Source organism: Hyla sarda, chromosome 11 (assembly GCF_029499605.1).
Source record: "Hyla sarda isolate aHylSar1 chromosome 11, aHylSar1.hap1, whole genome shotgun sequence".
In the NCBI taxonomy this organism is placed as follows: Eukaryota; Metazoa; Chordata; class Amphibia; order Anura; family Hylidae; genus Hyla; species Hyla sarda.
The window spans coordinates 22243697-22258295 of NC_079199.1; the positions used below are offsets into that span (position 1 = coordinate 22243697).

Consider the following 14599-nt stretch of genomic DNA (forward strand, 5'->3'; position numbering starts at 1 on the left):
AAGTGGTTGTGTGGGATAAAAAAGGATTTGCTTTCCAATAGTGTTATTGTTCAGCAACCTCTGATATTGCAGTACAGTACTATTACCCGACATAGCCAGCGAACAAGAAAGCCCTGGAGGGGACAGAATGGGACCGGAGGGGCCCCATGACAGGGGTATTATGCGGACAGGTAGGGGTTAATGCGAGGTAGAAGAGAGGAGGGGGCTAGGGAGTGCGGGCTTTTAGTGAGGAAGTAGGGAGGAGTTAGGGAAAGCTATAAAGGCTGGGGGGTCACGTGTGGGGGCCACAATCTGCGTGGCTGAAGAAGTGTCCCGCCCGCCCACCCTTATTTTTTGTCACAGCGGCGGGGTCAGGAGAGGAATCTGGGGAGGCACCAGTGGATGGGCATGGTATGTTGGATGGTGTGGAGGTGGGCTGGGAGCGGTTCCCAGCCAGAAGGTGGAATTCGGGTTGGTGGGCTTCACAAAATGGTGCTCCTGTGCAGGTGAGCTACGGCTAGGAGCAAGTGAAGATCCCATCACCTGTGGTCTGGTAACGGTGCCCCTCAGGTTCTTCTCCTGCGCTAATAGACATCCTAATGTTAGGACAGGTTATTGTTGTTATGTATGATGTTCATACATCGGTTTACAATGTTTTAATTGAATATTTATGGTATTTAATAAATGGGCTGCTGTGGCCTTTGTTTAAACCAACACCTATCTTATGTCATTTATTGAAAGGGGAAAGTTAAGTAAAAGGTAAAGGTGGTAAATAGATTGCTTGGTGGGGGTCATAGCAGCTATAATATCCCCTAGTCAAGAGTGCTAATGTCCTTGTAGTGTCCTGGAGCGGGGTCCCCTTTTTGCTACCATTAACACTGTTTGGTTGGCTGTTGCCTTTAAGGTTCCCAGCCCAGTCTCAGGTCTATTTCTGTAAATGTATTGCTATGCAAGTGTATTTTTCTATGTATGTATAGGTCAGCTGCACGCACTGAGCCAATACAAGTGAAAGGGGTTCATTGTCTGGACCCCAAACCTTTATCTTCACTGTGTAAAGCTGGTACCATGTCCACACTTTTGCTAATTAAAGCCTACCTTTCAGATCCCACAAAAAAAAAAAAAAAAAAAATGTAACTCAGGACCTAATCCTGACCATGTACATTTACATTTTATGCCTCTATCACTGATATTTATTATAAAAATCCCTCTTTTCATTAGCTCACATTGTTAAAAATCCTCTCAGGAGAAGGGGGTGTGCTGGCCCAGTAAAGGAGTTGTACCCCTGTACCCTTACTGTCCTGTCTGGCGGACTCTATTGCAGTGTCCCCTGAGTTTTCCCTTAAAGGGGTATTCCTTTTTTTATAATATATATATATATCTATATCTATATCTATATCTATCTCAACTGGCTCCAGAAAGTTAAACAGATTGGTAAATTACTTCTATTAAAAAAATCTTAATCCTTTCAGTACTTATGAGCTTCTGAAGTTAAGGTTGTTCTTTTCTGTCTAAGTGCTCTCTGATGACACGTGTCTCGGGAAACGCCCAGTTTAGAAGAGGTTTGCTATGGGGATTTGCTTCTAAACTGGGCATTTCCCCGAGACAGGTGTCATCAGAGAGGATTTAGACAGAAAAGAACAACCTTAACTTCAGAAGCTCATAAGTACTGAAAGGATTAAGATTTTTTTAATAGAAGTAATTTACAAATCTGTTTAACTTTCTGGAGCCAGTTGATCTATATAAACAAGTTTTTGCCTGGAATACCCCTTTAACCCCTTAACGACGCAGGACATAAATGTACGTCCTGGTGATGTGGTACTTAACGCACCAGGACGTACATTTACGTCCTGAGCATAACCGCGGGCATCGGAGAGATGCCGGCATCATGCGCGGCAGGTCCCGGCTGTGGATCGCAGCCAGGGACCCGCCGGTAATGGCGGACACCCGCGATCCCGCCATTAACCCCTCAGATGCCGTGATCAATACAGATCACGGCATCTGCAGCATCGCGGTCACTTAACAGGATGATAAGATCACCCGCAGCACTGCCGCGGTGATCCGATCATTCTGCATGGCAGACGGAGGTCCCCTCACCTGCCTCCGCTGTCTTCCGAGGGTCTTCTGCTCTGATCTGCCTTCCCGCAGACCAGAGCAGAAGATGACCGATAACTCTGTTAACCTATACATAGCACTGAACAGGATTAGCAATCGAATGGTTGCTATAAATAGTCCCCTATGGGGACTATAAGAGTGTAAAAAAAAAAAGTTAAAAAAATACAGTAAAAAAAAAATGTGAAAAACCCCCTCCCCCAATAAAAACGTAAATTGTCCCATTTTCCCTATTTTACCACCAAAAAGTGTAAAAAAAAAATTTTATATACATATTTGGTATCGCCGCGTGCGTAAATATCCGAACTATTAAAATAAAATTTAAATGATCCCATACGGGGAACAGCATCCAAAATAGCTGCTTTTTTTACAACATTTTATTCCCCCCAAAAATTAAAAAATGTAATAAAAGTTTTGTATAAGCAAATATGGTATTAATAAAAAGTACAGATCATGGCGCAAAAAATGAGCCCTCATACCACCGCTTATACGGAAAAATTAAAAAGTTATAGGTCTTCAAAATAGGGGGATTTTAAACGTACTGTCAGGATCTGGGCTGGTAGCAGGTAGCGGAGGCTAGTGGTGGATCCGCTGTGCCAGAGAGGTGAAGACGTGGGCCGTACCAGGGGAACGGAGTCTAAGGAGTTACTGGTTTTCACCAGAGACCGCCGCAAAGCGGGATGGACTTGCTGCGGCAGGTAACCCCCAGGTCGTTCCTCCCAGTAGCGACTCAACCTCTCTGGCTGCTGAGATAAGGCAAGGTACAAGAGGATCAGGCAAAGGCGTAGTCGGACGAAGCAAATGGTCAGGGCAGGCAGCAACGGTTCACAGGCGGTAGTCAGTAGCAACGGGTCGGCAACAGACAGGGAACACAGGCACAAAGAACGCTTTCTCTCAGGCACAAGGCAACAAAGATCCGGCAGGAGGCTGTGGGAGGAGATGGTACTTATAGGCAGTGCACAGGTGAAGCCTAATTAAGTCCAAGCAGCACTGCCTCTCACAAACCTTAACCCTTAATTAACCATATTGGACCAGGCACCAATCACCGGAGCACTGGCCCTTTAGATCGAAGAGTCCCGGGACCAAGAGAGCGGGGGCGCAAATGCTGAGACGCCGGAGCGCAGCCTGGGGACACACGCCGCAAGCGCTCCGGTTCAGGAGCGGGGACCGGAGCACTCGGCGTTACACGTACTAATTTGGTTACAAAGTTTGCGATTTTTTTTAAGCGCAACAGTAATAGAAAAGTGTATAATCATCGGTATCATTTTAATCGTATTGACCCAGAGAATAAAGAACACATGTCATTTTTTACCATAAATTGTACGGCGTGAAAACAAAACCTTCCAAAATTTCCAAAATTGCGGTTTTCTTTTTCATTTCCCCACACAAATAGTATTTTTTCGGTTGCGCCATACATTTTATGGTAAAGTGAGTGATGGCATTACAACGGACAATTGGTCGTGCAAGAAACAAGCCCTCATACTAGTCTGTGGATGAAAATATAAAAGAGTTATGAATTTTTGAAGGGGAGGAGGAAAAAACGAAAGCGTAAAAATAAAATTGTCTGAGTCCTTAAGGTCCAAATGGGCTGAGTCCTTAAGGGGTTAAGCTGTGTGTTATAAAAGGTTGATAAGTACCTTGTATTATACATTATTATGTAATGTATATATGATGTTATGTACCTTTAAATGTTGTTGCTAAGTCTTGTAACCAAGGAAGGTACCAGTGATCAGGTGACTTATAGGGTGACCTATGGAACCCCTCCAGAGTCTCCCCTATCTAAACCCTGCGAGGAGCATGCTAGTCAGTCTAAGCTAAGCTACAGCGAGTTACAGTGAAGTCAAGTCCTGAGAGTGTCTGGTGTCCTGAGGAGACCCAAGGCCTACCACGTAGCCACGCTTCTAATAATCCAGTGCCCCACAGGTGAAAGTCAAAACCTGGTAAGCTTCATACGGGGTGAAGTCTGCCTAGTCAGTCCTAGTCAAGTCAGTCAAGATCAGTCTGTATAAAGTCATCGTGGGCCTGCAGCAAATTGTCCAAAATCCCCTACAAGTTCCAGCTAGCCCTACAGTCTCTGAAGTCACTGGTCGCCTCCTTGGGCCTACTGAGCTGTAAAGACTATTCCCTCTGTCTACCTCAGTAAAGCTGCCATTGTTCTCTAACTTGGCGTTGGAGTCATTATTTGCCCTGTGCCTAGCCTAGTATCCAGCGGCATACCTTCGGGTGGTGCAGAGGTTAATCCACGCCCTGGCGCCACGAATACAAGGGGTTAATGTCATCTGCCCTAGGGTAATAACATCTGCCCTCATCAAACGTTCACCACAGGGGTGTGTCCCTCCCTTGTGGTGGTGGGAGGTGATTGGTGTTTCTGCTCAAACAGCCTTGTCTATAAGTCCTCTCTTGTCCATGACTCGTGGACAAGCCTGACGCTGCTGCAGGACTGGTTAGTGTACCAGTAGGTATGGAGACCCCTAGTGGTGAGATTTCAGGGACTATTTTCTTTATTCAATATTCAAAATTGTATAAACAACCATATTACAAAAGGTCTTTCATTTTCATCAGTAACAATATATAAACAGTTTTTGAATCTGACAGTGCCCATTTAAGGGCTAAGAGCTTTCTTGTCTTCACCCCAGTCCCCAGGAACAGGGGAGGGACCTAAAGCATATGTTAGTAATTTAGGATCTTACGTCTGGTCAGGAACATCACCCAGCAGGAACATTCATACCTTCAGGGCCGGATCATCATTGGCGCTCATTGGGGCCCCGTCACATTCGGGACATCCGTGTCCTGAAAAATCTTTTCAGGACACAAGGATGTCCCGACTGTTACCTCTCTGCGGCGGCCCCCGCGTTAACTTTAAAAACGCAGGGGCCGCCGGGAGATAGCGTACGCAGGGACATCACTGACGTTCCGTGCGTGCGCCCATAAGAGAAAAGCGGACCAGTGAGGAGGACGCGCACGCATGGTAAGTGACCAGTGGCACGCCATCTTCAGTGATCCGACCTCCGCTCCAATGGTCCCAGGACCTACTGCTATGGCCCATAGGCCATAGCAGTAGATCTTGACCCCCGATCCCCGGGGTCCCCGGACGGGAGGAGCGGTGGTCGGATACTGAAGTGGGGCAGTAAACAGGCATACAGCCTCCAGCCATACACTGTATATGGGTGAAGACTGTATGTCTGTGGGGGAACTGTACTGCACCTAATGTGGGGAACTATACTGCACCTAATGTGGGGGAACTGTACTGCACCTGATGTGGAGGAACTATACTGCACCTAATGTGGGGGACTATACTGCACCTAATGTGGGGGAACTATACTGCACCTAATGTGAGGGAACTGTGCTGCACCTAATGTGGGGGAACTTTACTGCACCTAATGTGGGGGAACTATATGTCCGTTCAGTGATAGGAAACAGAGGGTGGTTATTAATGGTACTTATTCTGATTGGGTGACTGTTACTAGTGGGGTACCACAGGGGTCCGTCTTGGGTCCTGTTCTATTTAATATATTCATTAATGACCTTGTAGAGGGGTTGAATAGTAAAGTAGCATTCTTTGCAGATGATACTAAACTCTGTAAAGTGGTAAACACTATAGAGGACAGTGCACTGTTACAAATGGATCTGGATAGGTTGGAGGCTTGGGCTGGGAAGTGGCAGATGAGGTTCAACACTGATAAATGTAAGGTAATGCACATGGGGAGGAAAAATCCGGGCTTGGGTTATGTATTAAATGGGAGAACACTTGGGACGACTGACGTGAAAAAGGACTTGGGAGTCTTAGTTCACAGTAAATTTAGCTGTAGTGACCAGTGTCGGTCAGCTGCTGCTAAGGCAAATAAAATCATGGGTGCATCAATAGGGGCATAGATGCCCACGACAAGGAAATAATTCTACCACTGTACAAATCACTAGTCAGACCACATATAGAATACCGTGTACAGTACTCAGCACCAAAGGACAACCCTGACGGACACCAGACCCAACCTAATAAGAGCGGCCCCCCCGGCAGGCCATATCTCAGAAGAACAGACCAGAGGTACTCATGGTTAACCCGATCAAACGCTTTTGCCTGATCCAAGGACAGCAAGTTGCCAGCCCTACCCTGCTCCACAGCCTCCCGGACACTGAGCACAGCACTAAATGTACTGCGGACCGTAATAGAGCAATGCTGAGCCCCCGAAAGGAGCCGGGGTGCAAACTCCACCAGCCGGGTAAACAGCACTTTTGCCAGAATCTTTCTGTTCGCATTGAGAAGCGCTATGGGATGCCAATCCTCATTGACTTCGGCAGAGTGCCCGAGGATAGACACTCATTAAATACCTCAGTCAACAGGGGAACCAAAGTGTACTTAAAGGTTTTATAGAACTCAGATGTTAAGCCATCTGAACCGGCAAGCCCATCAATAGCCATCCTGACTTTCTCTTCCTGGCTCATCTCAGTCAAAATGTCAAGAGAGGGGTCTACTCCTGGTTCAGGGATGGTTTCAGCCAAGAAAGCTGATACCTTATCTCGATCTAGAGCCTTCCTTCCCAAGAGGTGCGAGTAAAAGGATCTGATGACCTCCAGGATCCCTGATCTAGACCTTTTCAAGGGTCCCGTACTATCAATCAGTCCTGAGACTGCTTTACTATTCACTGAGATCTTGCAGTTTCTGTAAGGGTCGGGCGAGCGGTACTTCCCGTAATCCCTCTCAAAAAGCAAAGATGCGTGTCTGTCGTACTGGCACTTCATCATCAAGGACTTCACTCTGGAGATATCATCCCAACAACCTCCAGACGAGACAAGGTGCTTAAGTTCCTTCCTCAGGCCCTGGTACAAGCGGTAGCTGTTTAGGCTTCTGAAGCCTGAGAGCTGGCAGAAGAATCTCGCAACCCTTTTTTTGAAGATTTCCCACCACTCTGACAAACTGCTACTGTCAAGGATGGTTGTGGATGAGGCCTTAAAATGTGCGTGACTGCTGCTGTATACTGCTGAGTGTCGACATAAAGATATATACACCAGACAAAATGTTGGTATAAAACTCTTTCTCAGCAAGAAAACTCAGAGAGTTCCCAAGTGTTATCAGAGAGTTCTCAGAGAGAGTTCTGTTTATTATACAGAAGCAGATTAGATTTTACTTTTGACAAAAAAGGGAGGTTAGTTATCACGTCAAAATCATCATGTTACATTTTGATTGGTTATTTGAGCTTTGTGTCAGTATATATTAGCATATTTAAGCAACCAATTCTTTCCTGACCAGAGTTCACTTATGCGGCTATCTCGCTCTTCATAATGGAAAATCCCAGATCTTTGTCCTTCTATACAATGTGTATCTTCTTCAAATATTTTGTCTTCTGACATCTCATTTTGGGCCTCCTGGCATCATCCCAAGGTCTCCATCTTAGTTGCAAGCAAATAGCAAGCAGATATATGGGTTTATGAGGAAAATAATGTTTTTCTGCAGCATATTAGCATATATATATATATATATATATATATATATATATATTTCTTAATATATATATATATATATATATATATATATATATTGATCAGTAATCAAAGTGATGAGGGTCATCACTGTCACTACAAAGGCCCAGCAATGGTACCTGGCTCTGAAGAAAATTCTCAAAGGACTGTCTTATCTCTGCTTCTTTCAAGAGAGATGAATTGAGCTTCCAGTAGCCTCTGCCGGGGGGTCTCTGTGACATTCAAAAACAAAATTAAACAGTGGTCGGAGAACTCCACCTCAACAACAGACACTGCTGAAGAGACTGTTTCCTTCTTTAAATAAAACCTGTCTATTCTGGACCTACAACTACCCCTATGATAGGGGAATCCCGCATGGCCTGGGGTATGCTGGATGGGGAGATCCACCATTCGAAGCTCACTCACTATGCTATTAAGGGCGGTACTATCTCTGGAACCTCCCTTGTCTTGTGGCCTCATGACAGCATTAAAGTCCCCTCCAAAGACTACCTGCCAATAGGGCTTGATCCTCATAGAGAGACACTTCTGGTCCCATTTAGACTGTGGGCCGTAGATGTTAATAAGGCGAAGTTCTTGTCCCTTTATGAGGACATCTAAAATCAGGCACCTCCCCATTTCTAACTCAATAACCCATATGCATTCTACTGCTGCAGTAAAAAGGACCACCACTCCGCTATATGGCTTGGCTGCAAGAGACCAGTAGGAGGGCCCATTCCTCCACTTTCTTTTAGCCTTGTATATAGATGACATGTCTGTCAGCCTGGTCTCCTGCAAAAATAAAATATCAGCATTAATATGGGCAAAAAAATCAAAGGCCGCAAATCTAAACGTATCTGACTTGAAGGGGTTATCCAGGAAAAAACTTTTTTTTATATATATCAACTGGCTCCAGAAAGTTAAACAGATTTGTAAATTACTTCTATGATTTTTTAAAATCCTTTCAGTACTTTATGAGCTGCTGAAGTTGAGTTGTTCTTTTCTGTCTAAGCGCTCTCTGATGACACGTGTCTCAGGAACCGCCCAGTTTAGAAGCAAATCCCCATAGCAAACCTTTTTTACTCTGTGCAGTTCCCGAGACAAGCAGAGATGTCAGCAGAGAGCACTGTTGTCAGACAGAAAACAACAACTCAACTTCAGCAGCTGATAATTATTGAAAGGATTAAGATTTTTTTAATAGAAGTAATTTACAAATCTGTTTAACTTTCTGGAGCCAGTTGATATAAGAATTTTAGAATTTTTTTCCTGGAATACCCCTTTAATGCTGGCAACATTAACCCCTTAAGGACCAGGCCATTTTACACCTTAGGACCAGAGCGTTTTTTGCACATCTGACCACTGTCACTTTAAACATTAATAACTCTGGAATGCTTTTAGTTATCATTCCAATTCCGAGATAGTTTTTTCGTGACATATTCTACTTTAACATAGTGGTAAATTTTAGTGGTAACTTGCATCTTTTCTTGGTGAAAAATCCCAAAATTTGATGAAAAAATTTAACATTTTGCATTTTTCTTACTTTGAAGCTCTCTGCTTGTAAGGAAAATGGATATTCCCCCAAAAAAATTTTTATTCACATATACAATATGTCTACTTTATGTTTGCATCATAAAATTGACGTGCTTTTACTTTTGGAAGACACCAGAGGGCTTCAAAGTTCAGCATCAATTTTCCAATTTTTTACAAAATTTTCAAACTCACTATTTTTCAGGGACCAGTTCAGGTTTGAGAAGGGTCTTCATATTAGAAATACCCCATAAAAGACCTCATTGTAAAAACTGCACCCCCCAAAGTATTCAAAATGACTTTCAGTAAGTGTTTTAACCCTTTAGGTGTTTCACAGGAATAGCAGCAAAGTGAAGGAGAAAATTCACAATCTTCATTTTTTACACTTGCATGTTCTTGTAGACCCAATTTTTGAATTTTTATAAGGGGTAAAAGGAGAAAAATTTATACTTGTATTTGTAGCCCAATTTCTCTCGAGTAAGCACATACCTCATATGTCTATGTAAAGTGTTCGGTGGGCGCAGTAGAGGGCTCAGAAGCGAAGGAGCGACAAGGGGATTTTGGAGAGTATGTTTTTCTGAAATGGTTTTTGGGGGGCATGTTGTATTTAGGAAGCCCCTATGGTGCCAGAACAGCAAAAAAAAAAAACACATGGCATACCATTTTGGAAACTAGACACCTTGAGGAACGTAACAAGGAATAAAGTGAGCCTTAATACCCCACAGGTGTTTCACGACTTTTGCATATGTAAAAAAAAAAATTCTCAAAATTTAACTAAAATGTGTTTCCCCCCAAATTTCACATTTTTGCAAGGGTTAATAGCAGAAAATACCCCCCAAAATTTGTAACCCCATCTCTTTTGAGTATGGAGGTACCCCCTTAAGTTGACCTGAAGGGCACTACGGGCGAACTACAATGCTCAGAAGAGAAGGATTCATATTTGGCTTTTGAGAGCAAATTTTGGTCGGGGGCATGTCGCATTTAGGAAGCCCCTATGGTGCCAGAACAGCAAAAAAAAAAAAAAACACATGGCATACCATTTTGGAAACTAGACCCCTCACAGAATTTAAAAGGGGTTCAGTGAGTATTTACACCCCACTGGCATTTGACAGATCTTTGGAACAGTGGGCTGAGCAAATGAAAAATAAAATTTTTCATTTTCACGGACCACTGTTCCAAAAATCTGTCAGACACCTGTGGGGTGTAAATGCTCATTGTACCCCTTATTACATTACATGAGGGGTGTAGATTCCAAAATGGGGTCACATGTTGGGGAGTCCATTGTTCTGGCACTATGGGGGCTTTGTAAACACACGTGGCCTTCAATTCCGGACACATTTTCTCTTCAAAATCCCAATGGCGCTCCCTCTCTTCTGAGAATTGTAGTTCGCCCGCCGAGCACTTTACATCCACATTTGGGGTATTTTCTTACTCAGAAGAAATGGGGTTACAAATTTTGGGGGGCTTTTTTCCTATTTTCCCTTGTGAAAATGAAAAATTTAGGGTAACACCAGCATTTTAGTGAAAAAAAAAATTTTTTTTCATTTTCCCATCCAAATTTAACGAAAATTTGTCAAACACCTGTGGGGTGTTAAGGCGCACTAAACCCCTTGTTACATTCCGTGAGGGGTGTAGTTTCCAAAATGGGGTTACATGTCGGTATTTTTTTTTTTTGTGTTTATGTCAGAACCGCTGTAAAATTAGCCACCCCTGTGGAAATCATCAATTTAGGCTTCAAATGTACATAGAGCGTTCTCACTCCTGAGCCTTGTTGTGCGCCCGCAGAGCATTTTGCGCCCACATCTGGGGTATTTCCCTACTCAGGAGAAATTGCGTTACAAATTTTGGGGGTCTTTCTTTCCTTTTACCTCTTGTGAAAATAAAAAATATGGGGCAACACCAGCATGTTAGTGTAAAAAAAAATTTTTTTACACTAACAGGCTGGTGTAAACCCCAACTTTTCCTTTTCATAAGGGGTAAAAGGAGAAAAAGCCCCCCAAAATTTTTAGTGTAATTTCTCCCGAGTACGGAGATACCCCATATGTGGCCCTAAACTGTTTCCTTGAAATACGACAGGGCTCCGAAGTGAGAGAGCACCATGCGCATTTGAGGACTAAATTAGGGATTGCATAGGGGTGGACATAGGGGTATTCTACGCCCGTGATTCCCAAACAGGGTGCTTCCAGCTGTTGCTAAACTCCCAGCATGCCTGGATAGTCAGTGGCTGTCCAGAAATGCTGGGAGTTGTTGTTTTGCAACAGCTGGAGGCTCCGTTTTGGAAACACTGCCGTACAATACGTTTTCAATTTTTATTGGGTGGACAGTATAAGGGGGTGTATATGTAGTGTTTTACCCTTTATTTTGTGTTAGTGTAGTGTAGTGTTTTTAGGGTACATTCACACTGGCGGACGTTTACAGTGAGCTCCCTGCTAGGGGTTTGCACTGTAGCGAAAAATTTGCCTCAGCTCATACTTGAAGCAGAAAACTTACTGTAAGCCTGCCCGAGTGAATGTACCCTGTACATTCACATGGGGGGGCAAACCTCCAGCTGTTTCAAAACTACAACTCCCAGCATGTACTGACAGACCATGCAGGCTGGGAGTTGTAGTTTTTCAACAGCTGGAGGCACACTGGTTGGAAAACCTTCAGTTAGGTTCTGTTATCTAACTCAATATTTTTCAACCAGTGTGCCTCCAGCTGTTGCAAAACTACAACTCCCAGCATGTACTGATCACCGAAGGACATGTAGTTATGCAACAGCTGGAGGGATCGCAACTACAACTCCCAGCATGCTGAGACAGCTGTTTGCTGTCTGTGCATGCTGGGATTTGCAGTTTTGCAACATCAGGAGAGCTACAGTATAGAGACCACTGCAAACTGTGGCCCTCCAGATGCTGCAAAACTACAAATCCCAGCATGCCCTGACAGTAAACAGTTGTGTGGGCATGCTAGGAGTTGTAGTTTTGCAAGATCTGGAGGGCTATAGTTCAGAGACTACCAAATAGTGGTCTCAAACTGTAGCCCTCCAGCTGTTGCAAAACTACAACTCCCAGCATGCCCAAACAGCTGTCTGGGCATGCTGGGAGTTGTAGTTTTGCAACATCTGGAGTGCTACAGTATAGAGACCACTATATAGTGGTCTCGGACTGCAGCCCTCCAAATGTTGCTAGGCAACTTACCGGCTTCCGTCGGATCCAGGGAGCCTGCTGCACGACATCGCCGCCCGCCGATCTCCGATGCCGATCGTCGCCCGCAGTCTCCGCAGATCGGTAAGTGGACTCCGGCGCCGGTCCCTTATGGTTTCCCCGTTCTGCCCCGCCTATTGTTGGTGGGCAGGACGGGGAAAACAAAAGTTAACCCCCCCCCCCCGCCCCCGATCTGCTATTGGTGGTCGCGTCTAGACCATCAATAGCAGGGATAGGAGGGGTGGCACCCCTGCCACCTCACTCCTATCTCTTCAGGGGGATTGTGGGTGTCTTAGATACCCGCGATCCCCCTTATATTCCGGGTCACCGGGCCACCATAGACCCGTAATCGCGCAAATCGCAAGTGTGAATTCACTTGCGATTTGCGCCGATCGCCAACATGGGGGGGTCTGAGGACCCCCCTGGGCATTTGCGCGGGGTGACTACTGATCGATATCAGCAGTCACCCCGGTCCGGTCCCCGCCCAGCAGGGACCGAAATTCCCGCGGACGTATGAGTACGTGCCTGGTCCTTAAGACCCAGGGCTTGGTCCTTAAGGGGTTAATGGATGCCAGAGTCAACGGAGAGGGTGCCACCATCAAGGGTGATTGAGTTAGACAGCTTTTTTTTCCCACCATCCTTCCCATCCACCCCACCACCCTCCTCATCAGATGATGGTTTACCCCTTTTAAGTGAGATACCCCCCCCCCCCCCTGGAAGACATAGGTTCCCCAGGGAAAGAGGACTCAGCGTCTCCTGTGGGCCCCACCACAACGAAACCCCCCAGCCTCCTCCTCGTCCGAAAAGGAAATGTCGCGGCGGACTTGGCACCGGTTGGAGAGACCAATCAGAGGGAGGTCAGTTGTACCTTCCTTTGGCATCTGGCGGGTGGGAGGAGATCTTAAATCTCCCTTTTTCTTATTCCTCCGAGTACCCCGCTTTGTTTCTGCCCATCTCCCACTGTCCTCATCCGTGCTCTCACCATGGGAGGAGAGTGAGGAGATAGCATCCTCCTCTTTGTGGATCCTCCCAATCTCCTCATCCAGTTCACTATCCCCCAGGCCAGGGCCTCAGCAGTAAGACTGTCCGCAGGGACAGGATCAGAAGTCACCTCAGTTGGCTGACGCTCCTGTGACTCCCGAATCTCCCTATCCCTTTGGCGCTTCTTGAGACACCTTAGTTGGGCAGGCGTCTTTTGCTTACTTTTCTTCCCTGGCCCCTGCACCCCTTCATCCCCGCCAGCCGTCCCCCCAGCAGAATCCACCTTATGGCTTACTCCCACCGGGGCAACAACCATGTTGACAAAGGAACGAGGGCAGCGACTGAATGGAGGACCTAAGTCACCACACAGGTGACACATAATCTCTGCACAAGATGCAGCGAGATGGCCTATGGTCGCTACATCTGTGACAGAGCTTCGGCTGACCCTGGTAGAAGATCTGGATACGATCCCCTCTGAGGAAGGTCGCAGATGGTATATAGCTAAGAGTGTTTCCTGAATGCCTAAGCTTAACCATAAATGTCCAGGCCCCTGACCAGATGCCATATTCATGCCTGTTCTTTTTTGGGACCTCCACCACCTCTCCATACCGACCTAGCCACGTCATGATGTCCATACAAGACAGTGATTCATTATGGGTTAAAACGGTCAATTTCTTTACATTGTTTTGGCGAGACACCGCCTGAATGACAATGTCTCGCCAGCTGGGCTCGTTCTTTACCAGCTCATAATTAAACCAGAAGAGCTCAAGCCCCTCCGACCGAACAAAGCTGATATTGAACTCAGGGGTACCATAAGGATGTATCAGGGTGTAGATGTCAGCTGCCTTAAAGCCCAACTTCAGCAGAAGCTCAACAACTTTAGATCTTGGAGGACATGGATCACTGCCTCTCCACCTCAGTAGGACCACATTCCTTCGGAGACCACCAGGCCTGGCTTTCGGGAGGGCCCACACAGTATCCCCCCCTATTCCCTCTCGGAAGGCTGAAAGATCGTGTCTCTCTATCCAGAAGGATAGGTCAACCTCCCTACCCTCTACATTGATTGATCTCTCCCCACTCTTTAAGGCCCCCAGGAGATGCTGCTGCAAATTGCTCTCCCCAGAGCCAGAGGACGAGGAAGGTGCCCCCCTTCCCGGTAGCTGCGTATCGGTGCTGCAACTGCTGGGGGTGCAACTGGACCAGGCCCTACATCCCAACCACTAATTTGTACCCCTTCACCACCATCCTCCACATAATCCATAATTAAACCATTGTTACCTATTATAGCTGATGTGCCCCCCATACCTCCACCCGTGCTACAGCCCATACCACCCATACCACCATTTAAAGCCCCAGGCAGATTTTTA

General features: G+C 45.8%; 1 protein-coding gene across 3 annotated transcripts in view; it reads right to left on the reverse strand.

Annotated features, from left to right (window-relative positions):
• The window catches only part of LOC130295678 (B2 bradykinin receptor-like), an 80941-nt gene that overhangs the window by 46910 nt on the left and 19432 nt on the right, over nt 1-14599 (reverse strand). The gene's annotated exons all lie outside the window — the stretch shown is intronic.